General features: G+C 41.8%; 1 protein-coding gene across 2 annotated transcripts in view; it reads right to left on the bottom strand.

Annotated features, from left to right (window-relative positions):
* Positions 1–16,689, bottom strand: part of KAZN (kazrin, periplakin interacting protein) — a 712,699-nt gene that overhangs the window by 408,171 nt on the left and 287,839 nt on the right. The gene's annotated exons all lie outside the window — the stretch shown is intronic.

Below are 16,689 nucleotides of genomic sequence, written 5' to 3' on the forward strand. Positions count from 1 at the left end.
AAAATCTTAGCCTTCCTCTGTTTATTCTATAAAATGAATGGGACTGTTGCAGCATGTATACTGCAGACATCTGTTCCCAGTTCTTCAGACTGTGAACTAAGTGACTGGTTCTATTACTTACAGAATTTTTTCCCCTCTAAAGGGCACATTTTTTATTTTGTATATTCATAACTGCATCTGACCCTCCTTCTCACTCTTAGAATATTGAGCAGTGATTCAAAGGACAGTGAATCGTTTCTTCCCAATCTGAGAACAGGCCAACGCTCTAATACAAAGGGTGACCTTGCTGGATGCATTACTGCTATAACATAAATCACATTTTAGTGTTTTGCTCTTGTTTTAAGGAAGTATAAATTGCACAAATTAACAAGATGCTGGAATGCGGTCAAGCGGTTGGAGCAGAAGGCTGGGAGGTCAGAAATCCCGGGTCATACTCTCAGCTGGCTCACTGATTCACTGTCATAACTTATGTGCCTTCTCTGTGTCTCAGTTTCCCTGAGGATTGTGAAAATAAATTGTGTAATGTTTGTAATGTGCCTTGAAACTGCGGAATCAAAGGAACTACATCACAGCTAAGGAATATGGACCAAATGTAACAGACCAAAGCACTAGCCTAGATCCAAACACTGCAAACTCATAGAACCTGGTATAAACCTAGAGTAACTCCATTGAGAAGAAAAGGAGTGCTTGTGGCACCTTAGAGACTAACCAATTTATTTGAGCATAAGCTTTTGTGAGCTACAGCTCACTTCATCGGATGCATAAACATTGAGAAGGGGTAACTGAGAGCAAAATTTGATCCAAGAGATTTTCCCTGGTAACTCCCTTTGGCATTAATGGGAATCAGACATCTAGACCCCAGAAAACAAATGACTCCATAGCATATTTCACAGCTGAATGCATCTATGGCACACATCTCAATATCCAATTCTATTAAATCCAGCATTTGTTTAATGAATTACAGCAATCCAATGAGTCTGTAGATGGGCGGCTTGTATTTGACTTTTATGTGGTAGACTCCAGCAGCCAGCTTTAAAAAAGGAATCAATATTTGTGAACACATTTTAATACAGTTTATTCTGAACTCTCCCCCCCCCCCCCGCCACTGTTGACATATATGGATGCTTGATATATTTCACAGGGGTTGATGAAATGGCCTTTATCAAAACCAGTAAGGGAAATGCTTGGCAAACCCAAATGAAATATTGCAATATTTTTCTCATTTATTAGTTACAGTTTCTATTCGGTTCCAAATTTCAATCAACACCACTAGTAGCTGTCTCCTCAATCACCAGGGGGAGATCTTATTTTTCAGGATTAGTTTTTTAAATTAATTAGATAAAATATGCTTAATGGAACCACTGTGAATATTTGATTTCTTATCGAATGGGTGTAGTGTAATAAAGAGCCTTGGAGGAGCAGTGGACATTTCTCCATAGAGGATTAGGACCCATATTGCCATTTAAGGCCTAGTCCACACACAGTTTTGGTACAAGTATAACAATATTAGAGATGTGATTTTTACCAAAATACTTGCAAAACCCCAAATGTAGACACAGTTACACTGGCATAAAGGTGCCTTGTACTGTTGTTATGAATATTATTTATTTGTATTACTGTAGTGCCTCGGGACCCTAGTCATAAACTAGGACCCCGTTGTCAGTTAAAAGTTTGTTCCCCGTCGTGTATAGGAAAAAGCAATATTGGTATAAGCACTTTAATACCATTATAACTGTGTCCACATGACTGGGATGGTATCACTTTCACCATGCTGGCCTAGTTAAAGAGTGTGTAGACAAGGTCCAATACATTCTGAAAGGTGTTAAAAACCCTGTCAACACTACGTGCTAAGTGGTTTTAAAAAAACAACCCAAAACATATGAGCTAACATGTTTGTTTGTTTGTTTTTAACACCAGCCTCCCTGTCAAAGTGTAGACAAGGCCTTAGAGACTAGATCTGGAGGGAGAGAGAGACTTTGAAAGCCAGGGCTGTTTTGACAGTGAAGGCTTTAAAAAAAAAAGTGTGAAATATTCCTTCACTTTCCTCCATACTTGGAACAGTTGCCACTTAAAAGCCTTTGCTCTCCTGTTCGCATTGCCAGCCACTTGAATGCACATCCACTCTACAGAGTGACACAAGCATGCAGAACGACCAGCACATTGCAAATATTAAGTCCCAGACCGGGGCAGCCAGCAATTTGAACCTGCAACATATATGGAAAGATTCTCCAGAGAGCTCAATGTCCAGCAGCTCCCACGGAGATCAAGGGAGAATTGCTCCCCTCTCCCTTGCCAACACAGAGAGAACAACACGAGCTCCTGGGTGTGGAGCTCTTCGGAAAGTTTCGCCCATTGTGGCCAACTCATCACCTCCCCACGCCCCAGATGGAACTATAATTACATGCAATCTAGCAGCAGGCGCAGTTAGGGATCCCTAGCTGTGTGATGATAAACAGATACACCCACCAGACACCACATCAAATTCCAGACCAAGGTAGTTGAAAGCTGTACACATGCAAATACCTGGCATACTCCCGCCTGCACCCACTGTCCCAGAATACCCTGTGGTAAGACATTAAAATAAATGGTAACATCATGTCCGTATGTAAAGCATCACTGTTTAGTGAACTCCTTCTGAAGCACCTGGCATTGGCCACTGTCGGAAGACAGGATACTGGGCTGGATGGACCATTGGTCTGACCTACTATGGATGTTCTTACGTTAACTAGTAAACGAATTATGCATTGACGTACATTGTTATTTGGGGCTGAATTCACATGGCTGCATTTCTTTAGATGGGGACTGCAGAAAGTGGGAGTGATAATTCAGTAGGTGGTATTCACCCCTCTGGGAGAGCACTGAATGCACACCCCAAAGTGGACTTATGTGCTGTTGAAGGAACCCTCTCTCTGACGAGATGTAATGCCAAGGCTATTAACTATCCTGCAACAGTCTTCACAAGAGTTGGGCTTGTTAACTGTGGTGTTCTGGCCAAATCCAGCTGGGGTATGAACATTCTGCCCACTTAAAATTATTCCTTTGGTTGCAACTGGATGAAGAATTCTTCAGTTTCTGCTCTACACTGATGCATGGGGCTGGTGTGTGCAATTAAACCACCACTGTCTCACCCAAGAGGTGTCCATATTTCAGAAGTGGGTGAGTGACTCTGATGCAATTATAGTTTATAAAGCACTTTGGGATTCTTCAACAATGCATGCCACTATAAAAACCGTAAGGAAGATGACTGAGAATTGTGGCCATGGATATCATACAAGGCAGTGTGGTCTAGCAGACAGAGTGCCAAACTGAAATTCAGGAGACTGGGGTTCTACTTCTGGTTCTGCCATTGACCTTGGGTGAGTCACTGCCCTGCCCTGTGCCTCAGTTTCCTCATATGTAAAATGGCGATAATGATACTACCCTCCTTCATAAAGCAGTTTGAGATCGACTGATACAAAGCCCTATATAAGGGCTAGGCATGATTATTGTTATATAACTGAACTGTATGACTAAATTATAGAACTGCCACCAGGTCATAGATCAGGGCAGCAGCTGTATCAAAATACACACACAACTTGTTTTCCTGTAATCATCTTTCATGCACACTGTCACAGAATGGTTTACAGCTAGACAGATGGGTAGGAAGGGAACATCTAACAGCACTGATAATAGCCACTCTCCCTACAGGCAGAAAGAAGGAGGGTAAATGTGGAGAGGACATAAAAAATGGAACATGAATAGTAAAGAGGCAGTCCGTATTTCTGCAGCCTTATTGCAGTGAGCAGAGAACAGCAGGGTGCAATAAGCAGTGGAAGGATCCAATGGTTTTGCTCCTTAAGTAGGTGACTGAAGACTACATAATATCTCCATTACTAGGTATAAATCAAGAGTAATCGTGTTGGTTTCAACTGAGAAGAGTAACTCAGTTGAAATCAACAAAGGTATTTTAGATTTACACCTGAGAGCAGAATTTGACCCTGATACGGGAGCCAGTATTTCAAGCCTGTGCTGTGCACTATGATCAGCACTGATCGTCCTTGCATAACTGGAGCTTTTAAAAATAAAAATAACTTGAGAGTCCATTGCCCACGGCTGCTGTTAACGTTCAGTTTTTATCTTCCAGAATAAATTGGGCTTCTGCAAGTTTTCAATCAAGACAAATAAACAATCCTTGCAGTAAATAAGGGGCTTTTCCTTCAGGTTGACAGTTTTCATATGCGGCCTAGTTACTGTCAGTTACTGTTAGCTTTTCAATTAGCGGAGGGTAGATGTCCCTTAACAGCTCTCTATGCCAGAGATTGGTCTCAATGAAGTCAATAGGAGTTTTGCCACTGAATTTAGGCATTAAGGTTTGTCCCTCTTGCCAAAATGTTCCAGGGATCCGATGCTCATTACTGGTGAGATTCTGCAAAGCACACTGAAGTCAGGAGCAGGCCTCAACTCAGGAAATGTGCTTTTCTGTAGCTTATTTATTGTGAGGTCCTTATTTCACTAGATCTACAGAGCCCAGGCTCCAGCCTGAGCACAAATGTCTACACTGCAATTTTATAGCCCCATAGCCCAAACCAGCTGACTGGGGCCAACCAGGGATCTTCTGTTGCAGTTTAGACACACCCAACGTGTCCAATCAAATCCGCGAGTAATGAGTTGTGAATACTCATTGAGACTATTCAGTGAACAGTCCACGTAGTCTACAACTAGTTTGCATAAACTATTTGTCAAATATTTATAAATAAGAGAGAAATTCATAAAAATTGCAGAACAGAAAAAATGGCTAAATTAATCAAATATTGCATTATTCAATGCAAATAGTTTGTCAAGGTCCAACACAATCAATGGGCAACATTCTTTTTTAGGTTTAATCTAATTCTGAATCAAAAGATGCATTAGCATCAAGAGGTTTTAGACCATCCATCTAATGTGCCTTTTATGAATTGTTCTGCATACGATTTTTAATACATTTCATTGTGGCCATGTTTAAAAAAAGAGCATTGGGATTTTTTTTGTTCAGATTCCTGGCCACACTTTGTATTAAGGGCAGATTCATAAATAGTTAATAAAGGGTTAATAAATGATGAATTGCTGTTTTAATAACAGGTTAATCAATTGGTATAAACTGTTTGTGATGGGGCCACTCATTTCATGGGAGCGCTCCTGTTGGCTGGGTGTGTCTGGACCTTGCCGTGCCCCTGCTGGCAGTTAAACTTCTTAGGCAGATTTCAGTGACTCGGCCCTCTGGCCGAGTCACACGCTATCTGTGTGTGCATGAACAAAATAGACCCCCTTCCAGGGTACAAGTCCAGCAGGGCCTATCTGAATGCCCTCAGTTGGTCTTTGCCTGCAGCCCTCCCTGAGCAATCTCTCTCCAATTGCCCCTACTCTGGTATGGAGCAGTGCCCCATCGGGATTTCCTCCCTGGAGACTTTTCCTCTATTGCCCCAGTTGAGTCACTCTTTACAGTTCATTGACCCCTTCCAGGGTAGTATCAAAAGTCTCACAAATGCTGACCCTCTTTCTGGGTCTTCAACACCTACCCTGGGCCAGTTTAATTTCTCCTTCTTTGGGGCTTCCAGGGAAGAACTGAGAGTGGGACTGGTGGAGATTCCCAACTCCTCTATGTGATTCAACAGACAAAGGGGATCGAGGGGCAACTGGCTACATCCGATGCCGGCATAGGCAGAGCGGAGTGAGAGCATTTTGCTGGAAGGAATTTCATGCTCAGTTTTTAGATGTTTGTTTTTAAAATGTTCACTGCGCTCATGCTTCCTAGCTGGGTTTGGCTTTCATGTCTTCTTTGGTAGAGTTTGTTTTTGTCTCTGACCTTTTCGTTTTTGCCAAGTGGAAGATTCCATCTGTGGTTTGAAATTACCCAAAGATATTTCCCTCCCCATCTTAGAGGAAGGTGTTTATTGTGGGTTGCAGGACTTCATCCTCTGCGCTTGCCAATTTGGTCAGCTTCAAAGCTATCTTCCACCAGGCCACTTTTCTAGGCCTCTGCTTTGTGTGTGGGCGTTTGTTGTTTAACAGCAGCAGAGCGAAGTACTCAAGAAAGCCTAGGACCTTTCAGAGCAGTGCGTGGGTGGAATGCAGCTAAGTCAGTGACATCCCCAAATGCAGTCGGAGTCAAACACTCAGATATCTGGGCCTAGAAGACAGACCAATACACGTGCAATGGCAGTGCAAGCCCTGCATTTACACAGGCAGAATGGGTGTGTACACAGATAGGTCTTTGCATGCTATTCATGTGAAAATTTCATAGAGTTGAAGGGTTTGCAAAACCTCTCAAACTATTTTTTGCCTTTGCAAAGCTCATTTGAATTTCTCAACCTCCCCCAACAAAATTCAGATCCATTCTACATACCCTCTGCTTCCCCTTCCACACACGCAAATGAAAAAAAAAATGCATGGGATTTTCAAAAAACACCTAAGTGACTTAGGAGCACAAGGACTATTGATTTTTAAATGGACAGACACTCCTAACTTAATTAGGTGCTTTTGAAAACCCCGTCCTTATATTTCTAATTAAAAGAAAGGCTTTGCTACCTATTAGCACCCGCTGCCATCCCCAAAAGACACACACACCAAGCAGACTGGCACAAGGGGTAAAATACAACTTTGCCTTATCTTCTAAAAACAGAGGGATAACATCTAAAATGCTTAGATACCATGATGATAGAGCTATGGAAAACCCTACGATCGACTGATGGGCAGGCATAGTCTTAAGGTAGGTTTCAGTGGGGAGAAAGCAAAGAATGTGATTAGAGGTTCTCTTTGCTTTTTCCCCTTCTTTGAAACGTTGTATTTCCTTGGGAACAATGATGACATATTGAGGTGGGTAAATCTTGGTGACATCCATACATGCAGAATAAAGTTAATTTATTCTCTGGTTGGCAAAACATCATGGTTTATGTGACAGTTAATCTGTGCTATGAAGTCAATTGATATAAAGTTTGACATCTACCCTAGAATTTGTGAAACGCGGCAGCCCGTTTGATGGTTTTCATGACCACATACAGCATAAACACACTGATTTTCCCCCCTTTAACTGTCTGTCTCTTCCATAATATCTTTACTTCTGTTTTCCGCCAGACATTGCTGATTGGTATGTGTTGGTTGTAATTATCTGTTTAATACAACATTTCACTGTCTACTAAATTAGGAATCAAGAGTTTTGGGGTACAATTGTGAAAAAGGGCTTTAATGATTTAGGAGCTTAAATCTCATTGACTTTCAGTAAGATTTAGGCTCCTAAATCCCTTCAGACATTTTTGCAGATTTTACCCCATGCTCTATTTCTCGGCTGTGGCATGGACTTTATGATTATATGACCTTGGACAAGTCATTTGTGCAGTACAAAATATGGCCAAGATTTTCTAAAGGCCCAATTGTATTACAGGGGCCCGATCTGAGATCTCTTACAGGGGCCTGGTTTTCAGAGGGTGGATGATCAGCACTTTCTGAAAACCAGGCCCCTTTAAGCAATCTCAGATTGGATACCCAAATATCAAGTCACCCAAAATCATTAATCACTTTTGAAAATTTGGCTTCTGTGTTTCAGTTTTCTCACCTGTACAATCAACATTTTGGACTTCTATAAAGTGCCTTGTGATCCTTGGATGTGAAGTGTTATATGAGCCCATATAATTATACACGATTACTATAACGGATATCGATCTTCTTTGTGGATTCATAGTGGAAGCTTGCATAGAATCCTCGATTCAAAAGAACCCCCCCCCCATAATTATTGCTAGAACAATAGAGCTAAATCTGGTAGATTTAAGACAAGAGCTCCGTGACCTAAAATATGCATTTACGTGGAAATATGCCTTTGCTTTTCAGCTTAAAAAACCTATTTGCATTTTGGTGGAAACTAACATCTGAATCTCAAGGATTTTTTCCCCCCACTCAAAGCAAAACGTTTATTAGTAAGAAGCAGTGAGGTTTTTGTGGTATAGCACTTTGAAAAAATAAGAGATTGCTGCTAATATTTAGCATTGCTTAAGTACAGATAGAGAATCCTGTAAACAGAAGGCTTTTAAAATGATAGCAACTGTACTCTAGCTAATATTAGGGGGGATTATTGTACGCGTACATGAAAGCCAATATACCAGGATCTTACAAAAGCCTCAAGTGATAGATGAATATCTGCAAAATGCTTATCTCTGAAACTGCTTAGACTAGCTTCAGATATAATCTCTTATGCCAATGAGAGAGGAAAGGAAAGTAATAGACAGGACGCCTAATAAAAAGAGATGGAATGTAACTTGTACAATAAGTAGTGACGATCACACACACATTTTGAGTGGATTTGTCTTGCAAGGTTTTCCTTTCAGTTCAGGGAGGGAAAAAATATGGCTTTTCCCTCTGGCTTATAAAACCTTATAAAACCTTTATCACCACAGTATCAGAACAGTTCACCAATATTTAGGAATTTGTCCTCACAACACCCTTGAGAGGTAGGGTGAGGTATTTGACCGGCTTACATGTGAAAATGCCAATCTCCCTTGTCTTCACTAGCATCTCATATTAGTTATCTCATGTTAGCTAACATGAGGTAAAAACATATATTTTATTCCCTAGTGAAGACGAGGCCCAAGTGTTCAAAAACAATGGGCCAAAGTCCAAAAATCATGGCATGGTCTTAAAAACCATGAGGATTTTTTAAAAAGTAATACAGTTTGGGCACTTTTTGTTTGTTTTCAAGTCTTTAGGTTTCACTTGGGCTCCATTTTCAAGTTTCTCTCCACAACCATGAGGGCTACAAACTGACTTTTTTATCTCAGTGAAAGCTGAGAGTCTCACCTAACACATGACTCCAGGAGCCAGAGCTGTAAGCAAAACACAAAATATCGTGAGGCTATCAATAAAAATCATGAAAGTTGGCAACCCTGCTGTTGGCAGAGTGATGTACGACTCAGTGTGATTAAAGGTAACAGAATCTGACCCAGATTTAGAACATGGATTCCATGACACCTGCCAACCAATGTACACACTATAGTCAACACAGTTCTCTCTAAGGTGTTTTGTTTTCTTTGTCTGTATAAAGAACCATAACTGACTACCAGCAAAACTTAATATATAAGCAAGATTCTGCTCTCCAAACCACTACATTCCTTCCAGTTCCTATGGGGAAGGAAATTCAACTCTGCTCTAAATTGTTTACTTCCTTTATTTCTCAATAGCATCATCAATGATGTCACCACCATTCTTGGCTTTTTGTTGTTGTTATCTTGTGCTCCCTCTGCTGGTGAACTGGCTGCTTCTGCAGCCGATGAGCAAAATTGCTGAATGGGTGGCATGAACTATGTGTATTTTTAAAAAATCATCAGCATCAGAGAGGTTGGTGTGTGTGTATCTTAATAGATAAAGATTCCCACAAAATTCTGTAGCGCATCTCCCAGTCAATTATAAAAGTTTCAAAGTGTCATTCAGACAGTACTTTAATGACAATAATCTGTTGAATGAGAAAAAATTGCTATTTCTCAAGGATAGTAATAATATTAATTTCCACCTATACTCTCAGAACAGTTTACAAACACTTAATTAAGCTGTGAGGTAGGAAAATATTATTGAACCCATTTTACAGCAGGGTAAATTGAGGCACAGAGAGGTTAAATCACTCTCCTAAGGTTGCACAATGAGTCAGCGGTAGAACTGGAGATAGTTCTGAGTCCCTGCTCTGTACACCGTAACCACGCGACACACCCCCAGCATGTTGTAGTCATGAAAGCTGTGCAAATAACAGCAATACCAACACAAATTTGCTCAATTTTTTGCTGTCACCACATCTGCGTTTTTCACTGAAAAGTTAAAGCAGAATTTCACCTGGATATAGTAGTCTCAATACTGCAGTGTATTTGTTAATCTTAGCAGGTTACAGTACATATTTTTTATGTTTTCAGGGAAGAATATATGCACATATATACAGCCCTGGAATTCTGGCTGTTTAAACAACATGAATTTTTGCCATCCAATATCACTACGGGTGTCAGTGTCAAGATGCAAACTTAACAGCAACATCTACTTCCTGAGCAAATGCAAGGAAAAAAAACCCATCATCCCCAGAGGACTCACCAGCTATAACCCTCTGACCACTACATACAACTCCAAATAACCTTGAATTGTCTCTTGCAACATGTGTTAACTCCTTTTGCTTAACAATCTCTTCCATCTTGTATTTAGCGGTGACACTCTGATTACCTTTCCCAAACCTGAAGAAGAGCTATGCGTAAGCTGGAAAGTGTGTCAATTTCACCAACAGAAGTTGGTCAATAAAACATATTACCTCACCCACCTTGTCTGAGTAAATGAAAGGCTAATACAAAAGATGAAGGTAAGAGGGATCATAAAGAAAAATCAATAGGAACTCAGAGGAATATGTTTGACCGCAACATGATCAAATAATAACCATGCACAGAAACACCACAAATGCATAACCAAGTTTGACAAAAAGCCAGGCACTGGACTGGGACTCAGGAGATAAAGGCTCAATTGCTGGCTTTGCCACAGAATTCCTACTAGGATTATGGAGACATTTTAATAGCTCTGTGCCTCAGTTTCCCATCTGTAAAATGGGGATCATAATATTTCCTTTCTCTAACCCTCTGCTTGTCTTATTTATTTATATTGTAAGCTCTACAAGACAGGGAGTGTCTATTATTTATTAATTATTATTATTAATAATAATATTTGTATTGCGATAGCACCTTGGATTCCTCAGTCATTGACCAGGACCCTCTGGTGCTAGTTGCTATACAAACACAGAACAAAAAGATGGCCCCCGCCCCAAACAGCTTACAAACAAAGTATAAGACAAGAGGCAAAAGTTGAATAGACAGGCAGGCGGGGGTATACAAGGAAACAATAAGACAATATTGATCACTGTGATGGGCAGTGGTGTCAGCACCCCAACTGCCTACCTTTGGTGTCTTACAATATCTTTGTATAATACCTAGCACAATGGGGTTTCAGGCAAGTCCTTCAAGGTACCACTCTAATACAAATAAATAATCATGATTTCTGTTGCACAGGTTTCTCGTCTCTGTATTGTAGAACCTCCTGGCTGGGATTTTCAAAGGCGTTCATGGGAATTAGGTCCAGATTTTTAAAAGTACTCAGGTGGCGCCACTGAGCATCTAAGTGACTTAGGAGCCTAAGTCTCGTTTTCCAAAACGACTTAGGCACTTAGGGCTCAGATCCTCAAAGGTATTTCACAACCCCTTGTGAAAAGTATTTCAATGGAAGTTAGGAGCCCAAATACCGTTGAAGATCTGAGCCTTAGGAGCCTGACGCTCAATGAAAGTCAATATGACTTATGCTCTTCAGTCAGTTAAGCATTGCAGTGTTAAGTGGAGCAATGCCCAAAGACCTTTAAAAATCTAGTCTTATCCATATGCCACTTGTTTGCAGTGATGTTGTAGCTGTGCTGTTCCCAACGTACTAGAAGAGCTCTTTGTAGCTTGAAAACTTGTCTCTTTCACCAGCGGAAGATGACCCAATAAAAGATATGAACTCACCCATATGCCACTGAAATTAAGTGGCAGTTGGGAGCCTAACTCCCTTAGGCTCCTTGGAAAAGCCCAGCCTCTTGTAAAACTTCAGCAAACGTTGCTTTCCCTGAGGACAGGTTGGGTAATGGTCAGTTTCCCCATCAATCTCAAACTGTGGCGACATTGAGTCATGTCTTTTCTCTCACAGTGTTGTTCCCAGGAGAAGTGCTAATTAAAACAGGTTGATAAACTTGAGTGACGCTCTAAAAGCTGCACGTTTTTGAATAGGCCATGACTTGATTCAACACTGTGAGACAAAAAGCTCGAAATGCAGTTTTCATCAGAGATATTTTTCCCTCCTTGTGCTGCAGCTGACAGAACTCTCTTGGCTTTATTCACAGCAGGCAAGTAATCTATGGGTTTGAAGTACCGGATTTTTAAATTTTAGGTCAGTGACAAAAGTGCAAAAATGGCCTTCTGTGTCTCAAGGAAGAGAGCATCTGCCCTTGCTATGGGTACCAAAAATGGAAGAGGCATGAGTCAGAGGCAGTCTGTTGCCTACACTTGACTCAATAGATCATAAAGGAGGGGGAGAACTGAAAGCCCAAAATAGTTTTATGGAAAAGAGGAAAAACTGCATTGGAAAGAAATTGTTAAAAAAAGAAGAAGGTTGTGAAGCCAGGTCCAGGTTATTGTTATTATTTATAATACAGAAGCAGTTAATCACCCTAACTGAGATTGGGGCAGCACTGTACAGACATGTCATTAGAGACAGAGCCTGCCCCAAGTAGCTTACAGACAAGGGGCTGGAGGGGAATCAGAGGCACAGAAAGATTAAGGGATTAACCCAAAGTCACACAACGGGTCAGTGACTGAACCAGGAACAGAACCCACAGCAACTCCTGACACAATGCCTTATCTAGCTACTGAACCACGCTGCCCCTCCAGGTCTGGGTCTGCATTCCTTGCACACCCACATACTCTATGATTTCAGGGGGAGTTTTGCTTGAGTAGCCAACTTGGGCAGGATGACATTTTGGTTAAGACACTGGACTGGGGCTGAGGAGCCCTGAGTTCAGTTCACAGCTCTGCCATGGACTCCTGATGTAACCTTGGGAAAGTCACTTAATCTCTCTTGGGCTTATTTCCCTGTAATAATGCTTAGGTTTACAGTTGCCTTGCCTGAGACAAACTAGTGCAGCAGATTTTTGAGTTTATTGCTGTATTCAGAAGAGAGACACAAGTTTTAAAGCATTTTGCTAACCACTAGGTCACAACTAAACAGGTGCTTCTTCCAGTAAAAAAGAGATCTGCTGGGAGTTGATTTGCCGAAATGGATAAATGTAGCAGCTCGCCATAAAAGGGTAGGGGGGGATGATTTTTCTAATAAAACGTATTCAGTCCTGACACAGATTACATTTCTTTTTAAAATAACAAGAGTGATAAAGTATCTTAGTATAAAATCAATAGCAAGCAGTTTAGCACTCTCTGAAGTATTACGGCAGGGTTTCTCCTTTGAGTCTCTACATGGCCGAGATCAGATGAGGTGCTCCCAGCTCACATGGGGGTTTCACTCTCTTCCTGACACAGAATAGTTAAAAATTCATCTAAAACTGTAGATCAGAGCATCATTTCCTACCCCCACTCATGCCCCAAGCACAATCAAAGTACCTAGGAACTACCACCCCATATCTGACTGGTAGTCCATCTAGCCCATTATTCTGTTTCCCCGCACAGTGGTCAGTTCTAGCTGCTTCAGAAGAAAAGGCAAGAGATCCTGCAGTGGACAGTTTTAGAATAACCTGTCCACAGCTTCTTCCTGAGCCCCTCAGGTAGAGTTTGACATGCCCTGAAGCATGAGGCTCTCTCTTCTAAAATGCAGTGTGTACTTATGTATGCACATGTGTAAGCTTTCCTGATCCCTTCTAATATGCCCCAAAATAACAACAAGATGACATTACTGAACTCTGCCCCATGGCCCCATCCACACACCTTAAAAAGTCTCCTGCATAGTTCAGAAAGCTGTGATATTCAGCAGGAAACTCTGAGCTGTCAACACTTCCTTATCAATCCCTGCACCGTTGGGGAAAGCTCAAGATAATCTCCTTCCTTGGAAGTTTTTAAGGTCAGGCTTGACAAAGCCCTGGCTGGGATGATTTGATTGGGGATTGGTCCTGCTTTGAGCAGGGGGTTGGACTAGATGACCTCCTGAGGTCCCTTCCAACCCTGATATTCTATGATTCTATGATTCTATGATAAATCCGACCAGCTGTGAGATGCCACAGCAAGGCCTAGATTCAAAAGTCCGATTCCCTGGCTGCTGGTGCAAATAATCTACAGTCCTTAATTGATAGTGCTGACCATCAGCTGGAGCATCTCCATAGTGATGCTCCAGCCTCTACTAAAAGAAAAGGGCCTGGACTGTGATCTAGCTCCCAAGCTTACTCAGGTGAAAGAACATAAGTTACTTTCTAAGGAAGCTGGAAGATGCTGAGAATCCAGGAGGAAATTTTAGTATGAGCAGCAGGGCTCAAGTCAGGGACGGGTGAAAGTGTCAATTAGATGGTTCTATTTCTAGTGAATTTCTGCTTCACGGTTATCTGAAGTTCTGACAATCCCACTGTGTTGGGTCATGGGGAAAATGCCTTCAAATCAAAACCAGTGGGGCCCAAGCCAGCTGATACTCTGGCATCACGAAGATCTTTGATCCGAGTGGCAACGTTACATGTGATAGTGTAGGAGGCAAGGAAGGCATATGAGATTGTCTGCAAGGGCAAGGACCATGCAAAGAGGCAAATAGGTTTATATACATCCACATATACCGCCTCTGATCCCCTTTGCAGTGGGTCTTTGCCAAAGCAGGAGCAGAGATGGCAAATGACGTATGATCCTGCCAGGATGGGGGATCTGGAATGATGTGTGTATGTTAATAATGCTGCTTTACTACTATCACAGCTTTCATTCAGGGGTCTCTAAGAGCTGTACAGCCATTCACGAACGAAGGCTCACACCATCCCAGTGCGATCGGCAAGTGTCTCCCCCTCCGTTCTACAGGCAGGTATCGGTAAAGGGAGGCGTATAGTGGCTAAGTGCCTTCTCATGGTCACATGTTGTCAGTGGCAAAGCCAGGAATAGATGGTACAGAGTCTGAGTCCCAGTCCCCTGCTCTAATCACCAGGTAAAAATGACACCCCCAGGCTCTCCCTCCTGTTCACACCCTTGTCCAGCAGACGCAAAGAAGGGGAAGTGGCTCTGATTTTCAGAGGTCTCAGGGACTGCAGCCTTCAGAAAATGAGAGTAACGGTTCTGTGGAGCTCCTGAGCTCCATGGAAATGACTCTCAGCTCTGCAGGAGGGCACCTTTGTTGCAGAGCACAGGAGTCGCCAGAGATCAGGGGTTCTTCTGACTTCAGCCCCACTGGTTCCCTTCTATGGAGGTCAGTGCAAGCCTGGGGGATGCTTCAGGTAAGTTGGCATTTCAGTAAACCCAAGTTTATAAGAGTCTGTAGTTACCAGGAGTCTCTTACAATCGACCATGTGTAAAGAGGATCATTTCCAATGCTATAACATCACTTGAAGTCAGACAGTGTTCTAGGCAGGTGCACCACGTGCTGATCCTTTCCTGGGACCGGCTTGTGGACAGAGATGCGGACTAAAATTAACACCCGTGGGATCTCTCTTGCACCTAATCGTGAGTCATATAGAAACCTGGAAGCCAATTATTTGAGAGCTTGTATTCAAAGCTCTAATTGGCCCTGGTCCACTTTGGAAAGTACTATATAGTAGTTCCAAGGTTCTGTGTGTATTTGTGTGTGTGTTCGCACATGCTCCCTTCAAAAACCCTGTGGATAGAGAAAGTTAGTTTCCTCTTAGTCCCTTTATAAATCAACGGATTAAGGAAATGAAAGAAAGACATTTAAACAGCATATTTTATGCACTATATATTACATTCCCAGATAAGTGGCGGGTATTTTCATATGGTAGCTACAGCTTCTAGCAGATATGCTGACAAGAAAAAAAACGAGTCTACGCTATGGGTAAAGTTCGTGCATTGAAGTGTTTGCAGCTTAGACTAAACAGTTCTTCAGCATGATGGGAGGAAGGAAAATGATTCCCTATCTCCTCTCCCCCTGTGCTTAGTAGAGGATCATCAGCCTCTAGTAGCAGATCTGAGCATAGATCATATAGGCCATCTGCTCGGCAATCTGCAGTTTACCTGGAGATCTACATTAGTAGGCAGGAAGCTAAACAGAAGAACACAGCAGCTTGGGGAAGGGATTTTACAGCACATCAGGCTGCTTTGTGTTTTTTCCTAATTTCCTCTTCCTTCAGCCCACTTCAGTGACTTGCACTGGAGGTGGAGAGTACTGCTCCCTAGGCTCCAGCCCCTTAGAATGATTTCTGCAGTGTCTCGACTGTCCCACAGCTCCAGCTTGCTCTGAGTAGCATTTCTGCTACCCTCCTTTCTTCTGTGAATTGCACAGGCTTAGAATCGGACATGAGATAGGTGGGAACAGAAGGAGTATTGTAAGTTATACCTTGGTATGTAGGTGTTGAGAACAATCTACTGGGAGAGATCAGTATTATTTCTTATTATTATGATATGTACCTCGGTTTATCTGTTTGATATTATTTTGACTGTGTGGAGTAAAATCAAAACCAGCTGTCTGGAAGAACAAAGAGGAAATAAAACAATGGTCAGAGAATAAGACACCTCTGGGCTAGCAACCTCAAGGGAGTTAAGAGAACAATGGCTTGGCCATCAATTGTGGGAGCTGCTATTACTGCCTTACAGTAGCTGTGAAGCAGTTTCAGTGTATTTGAGCCTCAGGCTCTGCGTCACTTACCTAGACAAATGTAAATGGAGCCAGGAATAGAATTCTAGAATCCCGACACCTTGTCCACTCCTCTACCCAACTAGATAACCCATCCTCACAGAGCTGGGGAGAGAACTGTGCAAAAAGTGGATTATTTGGTTTGCTGGTTTTGAACGCAAAAAAGAATTGTTTTGGATCAGACTAAACGTTTCATATCAATTTTGACCATTTTAAAATGTTTTTGAATGTTTAAGAATACAATTAAAGGCATTTTTTAAAAGGAAAAGTCATTTCAGACCAGAAAATCAAAACATCTTGATCTCTAAATGTCCAAAGACAATGTTTTCTTTTTTTGCAAATTGCTGTTGTTTCTGAAATGAACAA

This window comes from Natator depressus, chromosome 18, assembly GCF_965152275.1.
Source record: "Natator depressus isolate rNatDep1 chromosome 18, rNatDep2.hap1, whole genome shotgun sequence".
In the NCBI taxonomy this organism is placed as follows: Eukaryota; Metazoa; Chordata; order Testudines; family Cheloniidae; genus Natator; species Natator depressus.